This window comes from Saccostrea echinata, unplaced genomic scaffold (genome assembly GCF_033153115.1).
Source record: "Saccostrea echinata isolate AGI-Se365-2 ecotype Australia unplaced genomic scaffold, CSIRO_AGI_Sech_v1 ptg000052l, whole genome shotgun sequence".
Classification (NCBI taxonomy): domain Eukaryota; kingdom Metazoa; phylum Mollusca; class Bivalvia; order Ostreida; family Ostreidae; genus Saccostrea; species Saccostrea echinata.
In genome coordinates, this window is record NW_026889801.1 from 3248812 (window position 1) to 3257881 (window position 9070).

The window sequence follows — 9070 nt, forward strand, 5'->3', positions numbered from 1 at the left end:
CGGAAGACCTTATAGTGATTCTACTGTTTCTTCTTTTTATAATTATTTTTTTCCCCTTTTCTTTTCTGGACGATTTCTCAGAGATGGCTGGACGGATTTTATTGAAATTTTCAGGGATGACAGAGAATGAAAATACCCCCAGGCATTTTTTTCATTTTTTCAAAATTCACTTCCGGTCGTCAGATATGTCCGATTTCCGTTTTTTTCAAAAATATTTTGTCCCAGTCATATCTCAGAAACGGTAAGAGATTAAGACACCAAACTTATATGAGTAATAGATCTTGAGGAGTAGGCAAATCCATTTGGGTTAAGAGCGTCAGCCGTCACTTCTGGTCGTCACAGGAAGTGGTCAAAGAAATCGACATTTTCAACTTTTCTTTTTTGATTTTTTTCTTTCATCACATTGTTGCATCTTATTTGTAGATTCGAAATATGTTGGTCCCACCGGAAACAAAAACGTCAACTTCCGGCTATAAGCGAAAAACTGAATAATTTGAGTATTTTACTTTCCCATAAATAATTTTTATAGATAACGTATTTGAACTGATTTTTGAATATGTTATCAAGACTGCAAATGTCTAGAGTAACGTCAAATATCTTGGTAAAATTCACTTCCGGTCGCGCGTTTAAATGTCCCCAAAAGGAGAACTTGTCCGAGTAATATCTCAATAACGGTAAGAGATTTAGACACCAAATTTATAGGAGTATTAGACGTTGAGAAGTAGACAAAACCATTTGGGTTAAGAGCGTCAGTCGTCACTTCCGGTCGTCACAGGAAATGATCAAAGAAATAAAAAATTTCAACTTTTCTCTTTTGGAATAAGACTTGCATCATATTATTGTATCTTTTTCACAGTTACGATATGTGTTGGTCCCACCGGAAACAAAAAACGACAACTTCCGGTTATACTATTACTATTATGTAGAAAAACTACATAATAGGGTTTTTAATTTTCCCCAACATATTGCTTATAAATAGAGTTCTTTAAATGATTTTTATATATGTTATTGAGACTGCAGATGTCAAGAGTGACGTGAAATATCTTAGTAAAATTCACTTCCGGTCGCGTGTTCTCTTGTCCTCAAAATGAAAAGCATTTCAGCGAGATCTCGGAAATGGCATGAGAGTAAGACACCAAACTTAGAGGAGTAATAAAACTTGGTGAGAAGGTAAAACACATAGGATTAAAAGCGTCAGCCGTCACTTCCGGTCGTCACAGGAAGTGATCAAAGAAATCAAAAAATTTCAACTTTTCTTTTTAAAATTAAAACTTGCATCACTTTATTGCTTCTCTTTCGCTGTTTTGAAATATGTTCCATTTCACCGGAAACAAAAACTTTAAGCTTCCGGTTTCAAGAGATAAACTACGTTATTTCGTGATTTAACTTTCTCACAAATATTACTTATAGATAAGTATTTGAAATGTTTTCTTCAATATGCTGTAGATACTGCAAAAGTCAAGAGAAAATTCAGAGATTTTTATTCAGTTCACTTCCGGTCGTGTGTTTTTCCTGTAATCAAAATTATAATTTTTTCTCACAATTTCTCGGCAACAGTAAAAGACTGAAGTCTAAAACTTTCAGGATTTAAAGTCAATCATCAGGTCATTTGCATTGTGTAAAAATCGTGTGTCATCATTACTTCCGGTCGTGACAGTAAACGAAGCAAAAAAGTATTGTTTAATGTTATTTGGTTTCTACATAAGTTTTAGGCTAATACCGACATTGGAAAAGACATGTTCATGCAAACAGGAAGTAGTATAACGGAAGACCTTCTCATTACTAGTAATGAGTTTCTAGTTATTATTATTATTCTTATTTTTTAGAGAATTTTGTGCACGCAATATCTCGAGAACTATTCAGTGGTTTTTCATCAAACTCTCAGGGATAATGCGCTTTAAAATGCCATTGTTACATTTGAAAGAATTTTGGAAAAATTCGCTTCCGGTTCCAAGTTAAGGACATTTTTCTGATTTTGAAATGAAATTTTATCCGCGCGAGATCTAAAGAACGGCAAAAGATATGAACTGGAGACTGATTGGAGAGTATAGAACATGACTTTCAGATGTGCGGGTTTGCCTTTTTCTTGCGTCGGGAATACTTCCCGTCGCTACCGGAAGCGAATTTAAAAGTCATTTTTTTCAACTTTTACGGTTTTAAATATTTTTCTTTGATTTCAATAGGGTTAATAGAGACTCTTATTGTAATGCTTAGTATGTAATTTGTTTTTAAAATTGTCTACCAGAATACATTTTAAAAATATATTTTTTAGAGAAATCTTGTGCACGCAATATCTCGAGAACTATTCAAGGGTTTTCCATCAAACTTTCAGGGATAATGTGCTATAAAATGCCATTGTTACATTTGAAAGAATTTTGGAAAAATTCGCTTCCGGTTCCAGGTTATGGACATTTTTCTGATTTTGAAATGAAATTTTATCCGCGCGAGATCTAAAGAACGGCTAAAGATATCAACTGAAGAATTGTTGGAGAGCATAGAACATGACTTCTAGATGTGCGGGTTTGCCTTTTCGTGCGTCGTGAGTACTTCCGGTCGCTACCGGAAGCGAATTAAAAAGTCTTTTTTTTTTCAACTTTCACGTTTTTCAATATTTTTCTAGTAGGGTTATATTCCTTTATAGATGCAAGTTATAACCGAACATAATATGTATCAGATTCCTTGAGCGTCATATGGCGAGACGTGTTTTGTTGCAAAACAGTCCAGTCTTTTCATTACCAATTGGAATAATCCGCTTTGGGGGTAAAGAGGAATATAAAATGTGTAAGAAAACTTCGCGCTGCTTTTATGTTACTTGCCCGTATACGATGTGTTATATGTACAGTGTGATAAATAAACATTCTTAGGCTCGAAAATTAGGCTATAGCAACATTATTTTTTTTAAATTTCATTGAAGCTATCACGTACACTTATTCACTTGAAAACACATTTCAAAGAAAAGGTGCAAAGATTTACTCGTGACGTTTGGCGCGAAATAATGTATCTTGACCCGCCTTTCACAAATGGTATGATGCAGTAGTGTAGAAGTACAGAAAAAGATTACACGGACATGTCTGTATTTGGAATTGCATTGAATAGAAAGTTGAATGCATAAAGAATAAAGGAAGTAAACACAATAGTTTTTTTTTTTTATTTTTTATCAGTAACAGATTATTTTCTCTGCTATCAGTTATTGTTAAAACTCAAGTAACAAATCCGATGTAAATCTACTAGCACTTGCACAAAATTTATCTGGCTAGTTTTCATCCTATAATTCCGCACTATAAGATATTAACCTGCCTGACACTCGTTACTTCAGGGAATGAGTGCAAGGTAAACATCGATGATGGCTGATACATTGCGCTAGTGTAGTGGTTTCAATATTGAAGAACAAGGTTGACTTAGGGCCTTTTTTGGCCCTGTGAATTTTTGAAAAACTGAAACTACTTGATTTTAGTTGACAATGCATTAAATATCATTTAGACCTTTGATGACTGCGTATCTATCAAAAATGACGTAATTTTCTGGCTAGCCTATGCATTAAGACGTCATTAAATGCGTCATTTTCCTCGTATCCTGAAAATTTCTACAAAACAGCCAATTTCTCTTTTCTCTTCTTTCTTTTTAAAACTAAAACTTGCATCACTTTATTGCATCTCTTTCGCTGTTTTGAAATATGTTAAGATTCCACCGGAAATAAAACGTCAACTGACGGTCTATTGCTCGGCAACAGTAAACGACTGAAGTCTAAAACTTTCAGGACTGATAGTCTGTCGTCAGTTTATTTGAATCGTGACAAAATCTTGTATCGCCGTTACTTCCGGTCGTGACAGGAAGTGATGCAAAAAAGGGAATGGTTAATGGTTAGCACGTTGGATTTTCAGGCTGACGACCAGGGTTAAATCTCGAGAATGTCTGAATTTCCTTTATCACTTTTTCAGCTTGAGTTTTCTTTTTTTCAGAATCGGACGGAAGACCTCTCATTGCTCGCAATGAGTTTCTAGTTATTATTATTATCATTATTTTGACCAAATTTTGTGCAGGCGTTTTCTCGAAAACTATTGAGTGATTTTACGTGAAACTTTCAGGAAAAATTAGTCATTGTATGAAGTTTGTTCATCACAAGGAAAATTTGGAAAATTCCATTTTGGTTCCAAGTTACGGGCAATTTCCTGATTTTTAAATGGAATGTTGTCCGCGAATGATCTCAAGAATGGTTAAAGATATGAACTGGAGACTTATTGGAGAGCATAGAACGTGACTTCTAAATTTGTGGAATCGCCCTTTCGTTCGTCGTCGGCACTTCCGGTCGTGTACGGAAGTGATCGAAAAAATCGTAAAATTTCAACTTCCATTTTTTGAATTAATTCCTATATCACATTATTGTATCTTTTGTGTAGTTTCGAAATATGTTGGTCCCACTGGAAACAAAAACGACAACTTCCGGTCATAAGAGAAAAACCACAAAATAGGGGTTTTCAATTTTCCCTAACATATCGCTTATAGATAGAGTTCTTTAAATGATTTTTATATATGTTATTGAGACTGCAGATATCTAGAGTGACGTGAAATATCTTAATAAAATTCACTTCCGGTCTTGTGTTTTCTTGTCCTCAAAATGAAAAGTTATTTAAGGGAGATCTCGGAAACGGCATGAAAGTAAGACACCAAACTTATAGGAGTAATAAAACATGGTGAGTGGGCAAAACATATAGGGTTAAAAGCGTCAGCCGTCACTTCCGGTCATCACAGGAAGTGATCGAAAAAATCGAAATTTCAACTTTTCTTTTTAGAATTAAAACTTTCATCGATTTATTGCTTCCCTTTCGCTGTTTTGAAATATGTTAGATTTCACCGGAAACAAAAACTTTAAACTTCCGGTTTTAGAAGATAAACTACGTTATTTCGTGATTTTACTTTCTCATAAATATCACTTATATACAAGTATTTGAAATGTTTTTTACATATGTTGTAGATACTGCAAAAGTCAAGAGAAAATTCAGAGATTTTTTTTCAGTTCACTTCCGGTCGTGTGCTTTCCTGTCCTCAAAATTAGAATTTGTTCTCACAATTTTTCGGCAACAGTAGAAGTCTGAAGTCTAAAACTTTCAGGACTTATAGTCAGTCATCAGTTCATTTGCATAGTGTAAAAATCGTGTGCCGTCATTACTTCCGGTCGTGACAGGAAACGAAGCAAAAAAGTATTTTTTAACTTATTTTGTTTCTACATAAGTTTTAGGCTAATACTGACGTTGGAAAAGACATGTTGATGCAAACAGAAAGTAGTATAACGGAAGACCTTCTCATTACTAGTAATGAGTTTCTAGTTAAGGTCTTCCGTCTTCACGGAAGACCTTATAGTGATTCTACTGTTTCTTATTAAGGTCTTCCGTTTCAGACGGAAGACCTTATAGTGATTCTACTGTTTCTTCTTTTTATAATTATTTTTTTCCCCTTTTCTTTTCTGGACGATTTCTCAGAGATGGCTGGACGGATTTTATTGAAATTTTCAGGGATGACAGAGAATGAAAATACCCCCAGGCATTTTTTTCATTTTTTCAAAATTCACTTCCGGTCGTCAGATATGACCGATTTCCGTTTTTTTCAAAAATATTTTGTCCCAGTCATATCTCAGAAACGGTAAGAGATTAAGACACCAAACTTATATGAGTAATAGATCTTGAGGAGTAGGCAAATCCATTTGGGTTAAGAGCGTCAGCCGTCACTTCTGGTCGTCACAGGAAGTGGTCAAAGAAATCGACATTTTCAACTTTTCTTTTTTGATTTTTTTCTTTCATCACATTGTTGCATCTTATTTGTAGATTCGAAATATGTTGGTCCCACCGGAAACAAAAACGTCAACTTCCGGCTATAAGCGAAAAACTGAATAATTTGAGTATTTTACTTTCCCATAAATAATTTTTATAGATAACGTATTTGAACTGATTTTTGAATATGTTATCAAGACTGCAAATGTCTAGAGTAACGTCAAATATCTTGGTAAAATTCACTTCCGGTCGCGCGTTTAAATGTCCCCAAAAGGAGAACTTGTCCGAGTAATATCTCAATAACGGTAAGAGATTTAGACACCAAATTTATAGGAGTATTAGACGTTGAGAAGTAGACAAAACCATTTGGGTTAAGAGCGTCAGTCGTCACTTCCGGTCGTCACAGGAAATGATCAAAGAAATAAAAAATTTCAACTTTTCTCTTTTGGAATAAGACTTGCATCATATTATTGTATCTTTTTCACAGTTACGATATGTGTTGGTCCCACCGGAAACAAAAAACGACAACTTCCGGTTATACTATTACTATTATGTAGAAAAACTACATAATAGGGTTTTTAATTTTCCCCAACATATTGCTTATAAATAGAGTTCTTTAAATGATTTTTATATATGTTATTGAGACTGCAGATGTCAAGAGTGACGTGAAATATCTTAGTAAAATTCACTTCCGGTCGCGTGTTCTCTTGTCCTCAAAATGAAAAGCATTTCAGCGAGATCTCGGAAATGGCATGAGAGTAAGACACCAAACTTAGAGGAGTAATAAAACTTGGTGAGAAGGTAAAACACATAGGATTAAAAGCGTCAGCCGTCACTTCCGGTCGTCACAGGAAGTGATCAAAGAAATCAAAAAATTTCAACTTTTCTTTTTAAAATTAAAACTTGCATCACTTTATTGCTTCTCTTTCGCTGTTTTGAAATATGTTCCATTTCACCGGAAACAAAAACTTTAAGCTTCCGGTTTCAAGAGATAAACTACGTTATTTCGTGATTTAACTTTCTCACAAATATTACTTATAGATAAGTATTTGAAATGTTTTCTTCAATATGCTGTAGATACTGCAAAAGTCAAGAGAAAATTCAGAGATTTTTATTCAGTTCACTTCCGGTCGTGTGTTTTTCCTGTAATCAAAATTATAATTTTTTCTCACAATTTCTCGGCAACAGTAAAAGACTGAAGTCTAAAACTTTCAGGATTTAAAGTCAATCATCAGGTCATTTGCATTGTGTAAAAATCGTGTGTCATCATTACTTCCGGTCGTGACAGTAAACGAAGCAAAAAAGTATTGTTTAATGTTATTTGGTTTCTACATAAGTTTTAGGCTAATACCGACATTGGAAAAGACATGTTCATGCAAACAGGAAGTAGTATAACGGAAGACCTTCTCATTACTAGTAATGAGTTTCTAGTTATTATTATTATTCTTATTTTTTAGAGAATTTTGTGCACGCAATATCTCGAGAACTATTCAGTGGTTTTTCATCAAACTCTCAGGGATAATGCGCTTTAAAATGCCATTGTTACATTTGAAAGAATTTTGGAAAAATTCGCTTCCGGTTCCAAGTTAAGGACATTTTTCTGATTTTGAAATGAAATTTTATCCGCGCGAGATCTAAAGAACGGCAAAAGATATGAACTGGAGACTGATTGGAGAGTATAGAACATGACTTTCAGATGTGCGGGTTTGCCTTTTTCTTGCGTCGGGAATACTTCCCGTCGCTACCGGAAGCGAATTTAAAAGTCATTTTTTTCAACTTTTACGGTTTTAAATATTTTTCTTTGATTTCAATAGGGTTAATAGAGACTCTTATTGTAATGCTTAGTATGTAATTTGTTTTTAAAATTGTCTACCAGAATACATTTTAAAAATATATTTTTTAGAGAAATCTTGTGCACGCAATATCTCGAGAACTATTCAAGGGTTTTCCATCAAACTTTCAGGGATAATGTGCTATAAAATGCCATTGTTACATTTGAAAGAATTTTGGAAAAATTCGCTTCCGGTTCCAGGTTATGGACATTTTTCTGATTTTGAAATGAAATTTTATCCGCGCGAGATCTAAAGAACGGCTAAAGATATCAACTGAAGAATTGTTGGAGAGCATAGAACATGACTTCTAGATGTGCGGGTTTGCCTTTTCGTGCGTCGTGAGTACTTCCGGTCGCTACCGGAAGCGAATTAAAAAGTCTTTTTTTTTTCAACTTTCACGTTTTTCAATATTTTTCTAGTAGGGTTATATTCCTTTATAGATGCAAGTTAAAACCGAACATAATATGTATCAGATTCCTTGAGCGTCATATGGCGAGACGTGTTTTGTTGCAAAACAGTCCAGTCTTTTCATTACCAATTGGAATAATCCGCTTTGGGGGTAAAGAGGAATATAAAATGTGTAAGAAAACTTCGCGCTGCTTTTATGTTACTTGCCCGTATACGATGTGTTATATGTACAGTGTGATAAATAAACATTCTTAGGCTCGAAAATTAGGCTATAGCAACATTATTTTTTTTAAATTTCATTGAAGCTATCACGTACACTTATTCACTTGAAAACACATTTCAAAGAAAAGGTGCAAAGATTTACTCGTGACGTTTGGCGCGAAATAATGTATCTTGACCCGCCTTTCACAAATGGTATGATGCAGTAGTGTAGAAGTACAGAAAAAGATTACACGGACATGTCTGTATTTGGAATTGCATTGAATAGAAAGTTGAATGCATAAAGAATAAAGGAAGTAAACACAATAGTTTTTTTTTTTTATTTTTTATCAGTAACAGATTATTTTCTCTGCTATCAGTTATTGTTAAAACTCAAGTAACAAATCCGATGTAAATCTACTAGCACTTGCACAAAATTTATCTGGCTAGTTTTCATCCTATAATTCCGCACTATAAGATATTAACCTGCCTGACACTCGTTACTTCAGGGAATGAGTGCAAGGTAAACATCGATGATGGCTGATACATTGCGCTAGTGTAGTGGTTTCAATATTGAAGAACAAGGTTGACTTAGGGCCTTTTTTGGCCCTGTGAATTTTTGAAAAACTGAAACTACTTGATTTTAGTTGACAATGCATTAAATATCATTTAGACCTTTGATGACTGCGTATCTATCAAAAATGACGTAATTTTCTGGCTAGCCTATGCATTAAGACGTCATTAAATGCGTCATTTTCCTCGTATCCTGAAAATTTCTACAAAACAGCCAATTTCTCTTTTCTCTTCTTTCTTTTTAAAACTAAAACTTGCATCACTTTATTGCATCTCTTTCGCTGTTTTGAAATA